The following is a 14556-nucleotide window of genomic DNA, read 5'->3' on the forward strand; positions in this document are numbered from 1 at the left end:
TGTAGATACAGAAATAAATAGTATCAAATTGGCATTGGGGTATACAGAGATAAATATACCAATTTCTATTTGATATAGAGTTAATTATAATATCATGTATTATCATTGATGCTGATATAAAAGTATAGACAGAAAATCCACTATTATGAAGAATGCTCCTTGAACCACTTTTTCAAAATAAAACCTGGCTGGAGAAGAAGATGGGGTGATGATTACAGTGGTTGAATGAGGGGGAGGCAGGGTTTAAAACAGGAGATTTCTGGAGCTTGAATGTGTATCTGAAAGGAGGAAAAGTGAATGATGAAAGAGGATGTAATTTTTTATTTCCTAGTTGCTTCACAAAGTTTTGCCTTCTTCACTTATTTAGTAATTCTATAATGATTATTAATTATCAGTAATATTATTTTTCAATGTGAATTTATACTATATACTCTTCACAAGGATAAGACAATTTGTATTTAGGCACTTATCTGACATCTTTCCAATGTTACTGAGAGATCTTTGGGATATTTTGAATTCTCTTCAAATCTGGGTATTAGGCAGTGTCTGGACTCTGACATTTAGTATGAACAGATATTGTCACCTCTTAGATAATGAATAAATGTTCCAAATCTTCAACTCAAAAATATTCCCAATCTTTAAACATCTAGGTACTTTTTGAGGCCAAGACTGCAGTGACACTGAAAAACTGTCTCAAGGGAGACTCCCCACGTTTCCCTGCTGGGCATTTTCTGCCTCCACAGTGTCCTGGACTAGAAAATTTTGCCTTGGACTTCACTCCAGTTGAGAGGACATTTCCTTCTCTGGACAAACTTGTAACTTACACAGCATTAAGAATATTGTGCTAAAGATGAAGTAATGAGACTGTCAATCTCAAGAAATTAAGCCATAAAGGCTTCTTTCCTCATAGCTCAGTTGGTAAAGGATCCACGTGCAGTGCAGGAGACCTCGGTTCAATTCTTGGGTCAGGAAGATCTGCGGAAGAAGGGATAGGCTACCCACTCCAATATTTCTGGGCTTCCCTTGTGGCTCAGCTGATAAAGAATCTGCCTGCAATGTGGGAGACCTGGGTTCAATCCCTGGGTTGGGAAGATCCCCTGGAGAAGGGAAGGCCACCCACTCCAGTATTCTGGCCTGGAGAATTCCATGAACAGAATAACCTGGCAGCTACAGTCCATGGAGTCACCAAGAGTTGGACACGACTGAGCGACTTTCACTTTCACTTTGCTAAATGAGAAACCTATCTTCAGTGTGCTGAGAAGGTTGAGACTACTTGGATGCTATTTATTTATAAGGAGAGAAAAAAAGGAGTTTCTTCGTCATTTGGAGGGACTTTAACTTTCTACTAACTAAATAAATGAGGTCCTAATATTAGTACTTTTGATTTAAATATTATGCTTTGTAGAACCTTACTCACTGTTTTTAAATTCCGGAAATGGGTATGAAAACATTCCTGTCTTGAATTTCTATTGTGACATTTGAATTCTTTTGGGATTAAGGAATAAGGTGCCTAACAGAAGTGTCCGGAAGAGGTGTCATAGTCTTACTGAATTTAGCAAAATTTCATACTGTTTTCAGCTTTCAACAGTGTTTTAAGTAAAGTAAAACTATCCTGACAGAAATATAAGTAAATATTTTGACTACCTTCCTCATCTGTATGATGTACCAAAAATTACATTATAAATGTTTGGAGGTGGTTAAATAGTTTCTCACAGTTGGCAATAATATGTCTAGTTGATATGAAGCAGATAGGTTCTGCTTGCTATCAAATGGACTTTCCACCTCTATGGAAGAATTTTACAAGGAATTCTTGAGCATTTGTAAACGTACTCATAGCTTTCATTTATTTCCACTGAAAAGTCTAGGTACAAAAATGAGGCATTTGGTATAGTTATCATCATGTTTATTATTGCCAAGACTGTAACTCTATTTACTAACAAGTATGGAAAATTCTCAAGTAATCACTGTTATAAGATAGAGACGACTCAAGTACTGAAGGTTGGAAACATTCTGACTGCTCGCCCTTCCTTCTCCCAGAGTCAGTCTAGACCAGGAAACTTGGACACAGACGGCATGGTGGGAAGAACCCAGGGTGGAAAGGCACCGTTCCTTCAGTTCTGAGACACGAATCTCTGTCATTCGCTATCTTTTGTCATTTCCTAAGTGCAAATATCATGGCATCTGGTTCCATCACTTCATGGGAAATAGATGGGGAAACAGTGGAAACAGTGTCAGACTTTATTTTTGGGGGCTCCAAAATCACTGCAGATGGTGATTGCAGCCATGAAATTAAAAGACGCTTACTCCTTGGAAGGAAAGTTATGACCAACCTAGATAGCATATTCAAAAGCAGAGACATTACTTTGCCAACAAAGGTCCATCTAGTGAAGGCTATGGTTTTTCCAGTGGTCATGTATGGATGTGAAAGTTGGACTGTGAAGAAAGTTGAGCACCAAAGAACTGCTGCTTTTGAACTGTGGTGTTGGAGAAGACTCTTGAGAGTCCCTTGAACTGCTAGGAGATCCAACCAGTCCATTCTGAAGGAGATCAGCCCTGGGATTTCTTTGGAAGGAATGATGCTAAAGCTGAAACTCCAGTACTTTTGGCTACCTCATGCGAAGAGCTGACTCATTGGAAAAGACTCTGATGCTGGGAGGGATTGGGGGCAGGAGGAGAAGGGGACGACAGAGGATGAGATGGCTGGATCTCATCACCGACTCAATGGACATGAGTTTGGGTGCACTCCGGGAGTTGGTGATGGACAGGGAGGCCTGGCGTGCTGCAATTCATGGGATCACAAAGAGTTAGACACGACTGAGCAACTGAACTGAACTAAAATGCAAATGAAAGATTAAGGCAAATCCAATTAGCTATCATTGTGTATGAATTCTTTTCATCTCATAAACAGACCCTTGCTAGTTAGATATAAGTATGAATATATAGGGCTTCCCAGGAGGCACTAGTGGTAAAGAACCCACCTGCCAATGCAGGAGACAGAAGACAACTAGGGTTTGGTCCCTGGGTTGGCAAGATCCCCTGGAAGAGGAAATGGCAACCCACTCCAGTATTGTTGCCTGGAGAATCCCCTGGACAGAGGAGCCTGCTAGGTTACAGTCCATAGGGTCTCAAAGAGACAAAACTGAAGCGACTTAACACACACACAAACACACACATAAATATAAAAAAACTAGAGGGACAGTCTTGGTTCTGCCCCTGGGAAAGTAGATGTGCAATTTTGGACATCCCCACGTTAGCAGACGGACTAGGAGTTGTAGGATGACCGTCCATAGGACCACCTGAATTGTACTGTGGCAGCATCGGAGGTGGGGTGGGTCGGTGAGGGGAGGTTGGAATGGATACTGGTTCTGGCATAGGAAACGTTCACATCTTGTGATAGTTAAAGATAACTACTGAAAATCTTTTAGAGACAATCCCCAATTTACAAACAGATTGTATTACAAAAGCTTACAACTGATGCAATGAAATTTGGGGGTATATTTACTTCTGGGAACAGAATGATAGTAGGTTCTGAGAGTTCCAAGTCAAAATATGAAATTTGCTTTAATCTATCCTATATGTTGTGGTAAATGTTCATGATAGGAGAATAAAACTTTGAATCTACTTTTAAAGTGCTTCAGTTCTGTATGAGTAGTGAAGAATGTACATCCTCTGTATAGAGATTAAAATGATTCTTAAAACTTTGTTGTTTGTACATATGCATTTTTAACATCAATATTTTCTTGCATAAAAGTCCAATGTTGCCATTTCTTCCCAATGTTTGGACATCATGCATAGCTTTGTAGTTAACGAAATCAGTTTGTTGAGGTTGGTTTGTCTTTTTTCTTTACAATTTTCATCAGACATGCATAGTTCTGATTACACAAAAGAGCAAGGTATAGAAAAGAATATCATTATTATCTTTTTTATTTTTAATATAAATTTATTTATTTTAATTGGAGGCTAATTACTTTATTGTATTGGTTTTGCCATGCATCAAAGTGAATCCACCACAGGTGTACACGTGTTCCCCATCGTGAACCCCCCTCCCACCTCCCTCCCCATACCATCCCTCTGGGTCATCCCAGTGCACCAGCCCCAAGCACCTTGTATCATGCATTGAACCTGGACTGGTGATTAGTTTCACATATTATCTTTTTTAAAGCAATATTAAGAAGATCAGTACCCTGAAGACTACATTCACCACTTCAAGTTTTTGTCTCTCTTTCATTGAACGCATGGAATTGAATTATATTTCTCTGAAATATATTTCCTTGGAAACTTCTTGAAATATTCTGTTTCTCTACTCCTTGTAAAGATATATTTTCCAAGAAAAATTTGATTTTCAATGGCTTCTAAGCACTGACATGTAACCTAGACCAAAGCATTTTCTTATCCTATATTCAAGCAGCACCATGGATCTCCTAGGGAGCAGCCTGGACTAATTAATGTTATATTCAGAAGAAAGATAAGCAGCTAATTTTGTAATTTCTGGAAAGAAGCATAAGAATATACAGTGCCCTTCTTAATACTGAGGCTAATGATTTCAACCAGGCTTTGCCGTGGAACTTACATGAGTGGTTAGTGCCTAAGTAAATGGACTCATAAGTCCTGAGCTATGTTCAGCATTTAATTCAATTGAGTAAATGTTCATTGACATTGTGGGACCAGGCACTGGTGCGAAGGATCAAGTGATGAAAAATGACAGACCCTTCTCAAGTAGCTCACTGCAGCCCGTAATTAAAATGCAGGAGATAAGAGGAGTAAGTGCGATTGTAAGTGTATGCTCAAGGAACAATGTGAGTACTGAGAAAAAGAAGAGTTGACTGTAAGAATGATCAGGTGAATAGAAGCTGAGCTGGAAGACCCACGAGGAATTCACTGTGAAGAAATAGGACATGGGTAATATTAGGCAAAATATCAGCATATATTGCTACTAAAACAGGAAGAAAGGTACAGACATGATCAGAGCACTCTGAAGAGTTTGAATGTGTGCCTACAGTATAAATATGCAAGAATGGAGGAAAGCAGCCTTATGGCAAATGAGCTCAGGGCCTGGCAGGCTTTATATGAACCTGAGACATTTTCCTGGAGACTGTGAAATGACAGTATAGACTTTTAATAGAGAAAGAGACACAGTTCAATTTGCATTTTGCAAAGCCCATCATCTCAGGAGAATGGTACATAGTTTAGATGGAGAAAGAACTCAAAAGTTAATAGGTTTTAGCAAAAAGTAAATACAACTTTTTTTTTCCTAGTGTAAGCCTGAAATAATGATATCTGATGTTATGATAACATCTCATGAAGGTAGCGCGAAGCATGCATGCTATCGTGTCTGACTCTTTGCGACCTCATGAACTGTATGGAGCCCACCAGGCTCCTCTGTCCATGGAATTTTCCAGGCAAGAATACTGGAATGGGTCCCATTTCCTACTCCAGGGGAATCTTCTCAACCCAGGGCTCAAACCCACGTCCCTTGCACCTCCTGCATTGGCAGGTGGATTCTTTACCACTGAGTCACCTGGGAAGCCCTTATGGCATAATGGTTTGACTTACATACACCATGAAATGATGCTCACAGTTAGTTTAGGGAACATCTGTCATCTCAAATAGATACAAAGTTAAGAAATAGAAAAGATTTTTGTGATAAGAACTCTTAGGAGTTACCTCTTACCATTGTTCGTTCATATATGACATACAGCCATATGAATTATATTTATCATATTGTACATTACAGCCTGGATATACCACATTTTGTTTATCCATCCACTGGTTGATGGAAACTTGAATTATTCCTGTTTGGGGCTATTAAAAAACAAAGCTACTGTGACACTTGAGTGCTAGTATTTGTGTGGCCATACGTCTTCCTTTCTCTTGGAGAAATGCCTGGTATTGAAATAAACCCATTGTATGGTAAATGTATATTTTTTATTTTTTAATAACCTGTTTTCCAAACTGTTTTCCAAAGTGGTTGACCATTTATATTTTGATGGCCAATGTATGAGAGCTCCATTTTCTCCAAATTTCTATCAACATGTATCATGGTTAGTCTTTTTTTTTTTTTTCTAAGAAATAGTTAGTCTTGAAATTATGTGGAAAGGGATAGAAAAGGGAAAAGAAGAGTGACTATAGCCTTTTGTGTCAAAAGAACAAATAGTACTCCTTCCCATCAAGTCACTTTTTCCCTCCTGGATTCTTGGAAGATAATAGAGCACAGTTTAGTCCCCAATAAGCTAACAGTTTAGTCTCCAGGAGACTAAGAAGGGACTACTCTTTCTGAGCTGCTGCTCATCTGTGAAGAAACTGTCAGTGGCTCATCAGAGTGGAAAACCAGCCCTTTGACAGCTGGCCAAGATCAGGACGTAACTTCCTTTTGTTTTCCATTCGACCATTCTCACCTATGATTCACCTACATGATTCAACAGGCCAATGGTGGTCCCTTCATAACTGTATAATTTTTTGCCTCCACATCTCTCTTCATTTTTATGAAAACATCTAGGTAGCCAGCTAGAAATGACTGGTAGTTTTTCTTCTGTTTTCCAAGATAGCTTAAAACAGTTCTTCATGGGCATCCTGACGAGGTTGTCGGTGAATAGAGGTGGAATTTGTACTGACCTCTACCCTTTGTGATTTCCAGAGAACTAACAATATCTATTGATTCTGCCTTCCCACTACCAAAACCTCATTTTGTTTGTTTGTCAAGTTCAATAATTTAATGTACTCAATGTTGGGTTTATCACCTCCCACCTTATTTCCTTTGTCTCTGCATTTTCATCTTCCCGCTATTGCCCACTCATCAGCCCAGCTCAGTTGCCAAACCAATTTTGAATTTCAGCCCAGAAATGATTTAAGAAGTTCAATCCTGCCCCCGCCTCACCAGCACTGTCAGATGGAGTGTCATTGTCATCTTCCCTTCTGGATATGTAGACATCAGAAGTGGTGCCCTAGGAATAATGTTCTGAGTTAGTCACTGAATTCCAATCTGCAAACCTGAATTTGACATGTATGTGCAAAGCAAGTTATCAGGTGATTTGATGACTGGAGAGATTTTTTTGAACTTGACAGAGCCAGGAGGTTGTTGACCAGTGCCCTGTGGGGGATACAGCTTGAAATTTATCAGTCTTCTTGACTAATCTCAGGCTTCTTAGCCAATGTCTTCTCAGATATAATTAAGTCTTCATTGACTTTTTTATTTTTTTTAATGAAGCTGATAAAAATTCAATTAGTCAACTAGTTATTTTATTGGCATTCCCTGTGCTTGAATTAGGGGCTTCCCAGATGGCCCTAGTGGTAAAGAACCCACCTGCCAATACAGGAGATGTAAGAGACGTGGGTTCAATCCATGGTTGGGAAGATCCCCTGGAGGAGGACAGGGCAACCCACTCCAGTATTCTTGCCTGGAGAATCCCATGGATAGAGGAGCCTGGTGGGCTAGGGTTCATAGGATCACAAAGAGCTGGACACAACCAAAGCAACAGCCTGCCTGCATGCATGCTTTAATTATGATCTTGTGAGTATAAGTTTTGTATAGAAATCTTTTTTTAAAGGTCTTATTTTGTCATTCATTAAACTTAGTTTATATAATATGAGCACATATAAAAATTGGCATAATTGCAATACTCTGTAATACAATGAAAGTGAATAAATATATATTTGTGTATAAGACTATAAGTGATTGTACAGTCATCTCTCGTGTTACTGTCCTCAGCCTCCACTGAGCAGCAAGGACCTAGACTGGAGAAATTGCTTCAGTAAACATTTTTGTCTGTATCCTAAACTATGGCTGAAATATCCTTTTCTACACCATCTCTAGCATATTCATCATTGAATATAACCTTCTAAAACATGAAGTTGCTCATCTGAACATACTTATCTCCATCCTCTAGTTTTTAACATGATATTCTCTAAATCTGAACTAAAATTATCCACCTACCAAGCTGTGCCTATCAAAATTCACTGCCCCACTTTATGCAACTACTATTTTGTTTCTTTGATGCTTTTTAAACCTTGCATAGTATCCTGGAGTTAGTCCAACCAGGTTACCTCCAAGGAAACACAGCCAATCTGCAAAACAATCTTTCTTTCACATCTTTCCATCTTACTCTTCTGCTCTCTCAACTCAACCTAAATAGTTTATTTAATTTTTATCATTCATGTAACATATGAATCAAATTATGAAACATCTGGATCAGGAAAACAAAGACTTATCACTGAACTTCAGATTATTAGAAACTAGATGTCAGGTTATATCAAGGAACAAGGAGGGCCTCTTGACTTGAGCTTCACATTCATGAAGAGCTCAAAAGTAGATTTTTGGGGTCATCTGTTCAGTTTAGTTCAGTTGCTCAGTCATATCCGACTCTGCCACCCCATGGACTGCAGCACACCAGGCTTCCCTGTCCATCACAAACTCCCGGAGTTTACTCAAACTCATGTCCATTGAGTCGGTGATGCCATCCAACCATCTCATCCTCTGTCGTCCCCTTCTCTTCCTGCCTTCAATCTTTCCCAGCATCAGGGTCTTTTCTAATGAGTCAGTTCTTTGCATCAGGTGGCCAGAGTATTGGAGTTTCAGCTTCAGCATCATCCTTCCAATGAATATTCAGGACTGATTTCCTTTAGGATGGACTGGTTGGATCTCCTTGTAGTCCAAGGGACTCTCAAGAGTCTTCTCCAACACCACAATTCAAAAACATCAGTCCTTCAGTGCTCAGCTTTCTTTATAGTCCAGCTCTCACATCCATACATGACTACTGAAAAAACAAAAGCTTTGACTAGATGGACCTTTGTTGGCAAAGTAATGTCTCTGCTTTTTAGTATATTGTCTAGGTTGGTCATAACATTTTTTCAAGGAGCAAGCATCTTTTAATTTCATGGATGCAGGTCATCTGTAAATGAAATTAAATCTGTAGCCACAGTGGTACAAGAGAAAAAGATGACACCACCTGACTTTAACCCATGCACTACTGCATTTTTAATAAATCTTTTGAAAACTGCCCCCCCAAATTCTACCTATTATCTCAGGCTTGACTAATCAATTCTACCTCTGTTTTTCAATTTCCCCCATTTCATGTTAGACATAATTCCTCCTATGCATTCAATCTCTTTTCTCACAAGTCATATGATGCTGTGTATTAAGTTACCCAGTCACATGGTCAGTCCCCATCATATTTTGAGATCCTAGAAGACAGATGTATCTGGTTCTTAAAGATCTTGGTCCTCTCCCACTTGTCTAGCCAATGTCCAACTCATAGATGATGCATAATATGGTTGACTCAAACTAGGGAGGACCAGGTGAAAAGGATGCTTTAAATAATGAAGTAGGAGGGTGATTAGTTATGAGCATGCTTGGGGAGACTGGAGAATTCTTTTAATTAGGAATACAACTCAAGCTATCTCTAGAAAAAGAGAAATACTCAGACAGTTAAGGGTCATCGGCAGTTATGAAGGGAATAAAGGCCAGAAGTAAAAGAAAGAAAGGGTTTTCAACTATAGAGAAAATAATTTCCTGAAGCTTTCTGTCTACAAAGCATTCTTAAGCCTTGTTATCAACTTTACAAAATGAGTTGTCAAAAAATATTCCTGGGCAGAAGAAATAAAACATTCCTCTCCATGGAGGAAATAAAACTCCAAAGGATATAGATTATTTGTGAAATTCTAAGAAATAAATTGTAAGACCCAGGGGAAACTGGCATGTATATGAATCTGTGAGACTTTTAAGTCCTTACATAAATTGCTGTAATTCATTCAACCTCAAAGTTTCAACTCTCTTTATAATTGTCCAACAGCCAGTTGAAACTCCCATGTAGCTACCTGACTGAGTTAAGATGCATTAAGCTGTCAGATTGGTTGTTTCCAGAATCTAGATTTTGCTTGTTAGGAGAATTGGGTCAGTATCTGAACTTTGGACACAATATTTTAAAATGAAAAAATATGTTGAAAAACCAAAAAGATGAAGAAAAAATAAATAGCAAATCTGATGCATAGTTATTTTAATTATCAGAGCTCTATTAATTTTTGAATTTGTTTCTATTTATTTTGTCCATACTCAATTAATATTTTAATTTTTCTCCAATAATAGTGAGATTTCTTGGTTGTTTGGGTTTCTGTGTGTTTGTCTGTGAAGCTTTGTCTTCTTTCTCTCATCATTTTTCGTTTGTTTTCTTTTGGGCTTGTGGTGTTTTAGTATTTTGAGTAGTTGTTTTTATTCTTTTAGCCACAGGCTATTTTGGGGGGAGTGGGATGCACTGTGCCTTGCATCACGTGGGATCTTAGTTCCCTGACCAGGGATGGAACCTCTGCTCGTTGCAGTGGAAGTGCAGAGTCTTAACCACTGGACCAACAAGGAAGTCCCTTGTAGAGTTGTTGTTAAATCATTGATACTGGGATTCACTTTATTTGTAAAAATAAGGTAAGATTCAGTAATCTTCACAGTTTCTTCAATATTTAAAATACCATGATTCAACAATTTTATAAAAAATCATGAGATTAGGGGTTTTTTTAACTTGCTTTTTAAGTTATAGCAAGAGAGGGATAGGAGATATTTTCTTTTTTAGTGTGTCTTTTATAAATTCATGGCACAAATATGAATTTGAATATCTATCATGTTTTAATATGAATTTTAACGTGATAGAATTGCTTAAGACTTGGCCAACAACTGTAGAGTGAGAATGGGTTGTAACATTGTGGGTTTTGAAAATACCCTACCACCCCCAGCCCCGGGACGGTGCTGCGATGTTGGTTCCCATTACTCCCTGTGCAGTAGAGAGATGGAGTAGAGGAGGAGGATCTGTACACTCCCGGCAGGCAATGCGAGGGTCCGCCTGGGGAGGCTTTGCTGGACTGGACCAATGGCAGGTGTCACAGAGATGGAGTGGCCACCTCTGAGAGTGTCCTTCAAGTGGGTTGGCGTAGTGCTGTGATGCTAAGTCACTTCAGTTATATCTGACTCTTTGTGACCCTTTGGACCAAAGCCCACCAGAGTCCTCTGTCCCTGGGATTTCCCAGGCAAGAATACTGGGGTGGGTTGTTGTACCCTCCTCCAGGGGATCTTCGCCACCCAGGGATTGAACCCTGGTCTATTATGTCTCCTGCACTGACAGGCAGGTTCTTTACCACTAGCGCCACTTGGGCCGTAAAGCTGAGTAGTCTCAAATAACCCAAGGAAACCAAGAGACAAGGGGGTGGGGAAAAAGAGAGAAAGACAGGAAGGAGGGGACGAAGAAAAAGTGCAAAGAAGGAAGCATCTGGGAAGGAAGCAAAGAACAGAAGGAAAGAAGGAAGAAAGGGATATGGGGACACGTGAGATAAATGATATCTTTCAATCCACTTAGCAATTAAATACAGTGAAAATTTTTGTGATATAAAATTTTAATTCTCTTAATATTTACATTGGTAACATTTTTCATGGAAAAGTCTATTAATAAGTGGGGTGTAATTTGGAAAATCCTAGTGTAGACATGCAACAAACAAGTGTAGAAGAAAGAGGGTGTCAGATCATTATGAGAATATTCAGATTTACAGAGATTCTTAGGAATACTTCTGTGGTTGTTTCAATCCTAAAATTAGAACAAATTTGTAGCCAAATGACATCCACATCTTGGATGAAACGTGGATTACACACATTCACTCCTACTCTTCTTATATTGTCCTCTGTTCTTTACCTCTCTGTAAACCTCACTGCGTCGGTGTTTAGTAAAAAACTGAGCACACTATTCATTTACTAAGCACAGATGTGTACTTTCCAATAATTAAAGAAACAGATCTTTTAAGAAGAAGCACTAGTAAAGATTAAGGCTAACCCAGCGCCTGACAATGACAGGTGTTCTATAAAAAATTAAATGATTTGCGTTTTCTAGGTACTTTTACACGGTCTGTTTTTATGTATTAGGCAATGAAGTATTTATCCAAGCAAACCTTAAGTGCTCCCAATAAAGTTATTTTGCTCAATTGCCCTGGGGTGTCTCATGTTCTAATGAAATTTGGGCCAAAAAGGGAAGAGTATGTGAGTCCTAGAATTAACCAGACCCTGTTGAACAAAGTACATATCTTTCTTTTACTTTTTCTGCCTGTATGACATGTGTTGTTCATGCTTAATCCCTTATGTGTTCCTTCAATTTCTGAGAATTAATGAGGTGATAGCAACTGTTCATTATATCTTTCATTTTTCCATAGGTTTAACTAACTCCCTTCTATCATGGTTTTTCAACTGTGTTAAATTCTAATGAAGAACACTGTAGAAAATAGTTTATATGAGAAAATAGTTGGTAGACTATGCTTTGTTTATAAAACGCTGACATGAAGGATTATGTGTGTGTATTGGGGGTGGGGGAAGGGAAACTAACCCAAAGTGATCCTTGTTAATGACCTATATCTCTGTTTGCCAGTCCTCTGCAGATATTCAAGTAAAGCCCTATTTGACTTTCAAACACTTGACTTTGACCCAAATAATCAACAAGGAATGTGTTGTTGTTCAGTCACTAAGTCGCGTCCGACTCTTCAACCCCATGGACTGCAGCACGCCAGGTTCCTCTGTCCTTCACCATCTCCCAGAGCTTGCTATAATCCATGTCCATTGAGTCAGTGATATTATCTAATCATCTCACCCTCTGCCACCCCCTTCTCCTTTTGCCTTCAATCTTTCCCAGCATCAGAGTCTTTTCCAATGAGTCAACTCTTCGCATGAGGTGGCCAAAGTACTGGACTTTCAGCTTTAGCATCAATCCTTCCAAAGAAATCCCAGGGCTGATCTTCAGAATGGACTGGTTGGATCTCCTTGCAGTCCAAGGGACTCTCAAGAGTCTTCTCCAACACCACAGTTCAAAAGCATCAATTCTTCCACGTTCAGCCTTCTTTATGGTCCAACTCTCATATCCATATATAACTACTGGAAAAATCATAGTTTGGCTATATGAAACTTTTTCAACAAAGTAATGTCTCTATTTTTTAACATGCTGTCTAGGTTTGTCATAGCTTTTTTCCCAAGGAGCAAGCATCTTTTAATTTCATGGCTTCAGTTACTGGCTGCCGTCATTTTGGAGCCCAAGAAAATAAAATCACTTCTCCCTCTGTTTGCCATGAAGTGATGGGACTGGATGCCATGATCTTAGTTTTTAAGCCAGCTATTTCATGGGTTAACAGAAGTTATTTTTGGATTATAACATTTAACTTTACTAATTATGGAGCTTGACGCTTACAAAATAGTGAAAAGAGTCCTAGCATCTCAGTCTTGAAGAAATGCACTTTTATTTTTTTTTAGCTGTATTTGCTGAATGTATTATTATATATTTAATTCAATTTATATATATGTTGCTTTACCCACTTACTTTGATAAACCCTATATCTAAGAAAAAAATGAAGAGAAACAATTGCATGAGAACTCATTTCGCATCCAGCCTATATTGCACATCTCAACTACTGAATCAGTCGGCCTATCTCTCACTTTCAAACAGCTTCTGGTTTATGATCATCAAGCCACTTTCTGAGTATCTAATGGCTGTTTACTTGCTTGCCATTAGAGAAGAGTAAGTCAGGGTCAAGTAAAGTTCTCCTAAAGGAGATGAATAAAGTCCAAGAGTGAAGAAGAAAAGTAAGAAACATTGGGGAGGAGGAGAGTCCTATGAAAGGGTCAGGTGTTCACTTTGCTTCTAGGGTGTGTCTAATTTTTTATTCCAACAGAACTTTCTTGAGTCACTTGCAAGGAACTAAAGCTTTTACTACCATCCAGAGTGGACTTCCCAGGTGGTGCTAGGGGTAAAGAGCCCACCTGTCAATGCAGGATGCATAAGAGACAGGGGTTAGATTCCTGGGTTGGGAAGATCCTTGGAGGAGGGAATGGCAACCCACTCCAGTATTCTTGCCTGGAGAATCCCATGGACAGAGGAGCCTGGCAAGCTACTGTCCATAGGGAGTGCCCACAGAGCATCCTTTAAACATGCTGAACACTTTCTCACAAGCATCTCTGCTCTTTCTCCCACCATGCCTTGCCTTCCCCTTTCTTCTCTGCTTATACAAATTTTGCCATAGACCACTGGAAAGAATTTCTGGAAGAAAAAATTTCCTCTGAATTTATATAATGCTTAGCTGTCAGTCTCAATGAGAAAGATAGTGTGCAGAAAAAGAGATCCTGCACATTTCATCATTTACTATTAATACATATGTAACCTTCTTGAATACATTTTCAGACCTCTTATAACCCCCTCTATTCATCATTAAAATAGAGTGAGATCTATGTAAAAACATGTTGGCAGGATAAAAACGATGTCATGTTTGGGGAATGTTTTGTGTGTGGTAATTGATTGTACTTAGGTTAGGTGTTTGCTTAATTTCCTCCCAATTCAGCTATGATGATTTACATCCTGGTCATCTAATATGCTTTCCTATATGATTTTCTTATTGCCTCAACCTAATTACAAGTATATTCACTTTTTCTGATATGACAGTAGTGTTCATTATAGAAAATACTGAAAATGCACCAAATGTAAAAATGGGGGGAAAAAGTATAAAGTCATAACCAGAAAATAATCACCAAAGCAAGAGATAACCACTAAATAACATTTT

General features: G+C 38.8%; 1 protein-coding gene across 6 annotated transcripts in view; it reads left to right on the forward strand.

Moving 5' to 3' along the window:
• Window positions 1-14556, forward strand: part of TRPC4 (transient receptor potential cation channel subfamily C member 4) — a 207654-nt gene that overhangs the window by 133807 nt on the left and 59291 nt on the right. The window lies entirely within an intron of this gene.

The sequence above is a fragment of the Bos javanicus genome, chromosome 12, assembly GCF_032452875.1.
Source record: "Bos javanicus breed banteng chromosome 12, ARS-OSU_banteng_1.0, whole genome shotgun sequence".
Taxonomy (NCBI): domain Eukaryota; kingdom Metazoa; phylum Chordata; class Mammalia; order Artiodactyla; family Bovidae; genus Bos; species Bos javanicus.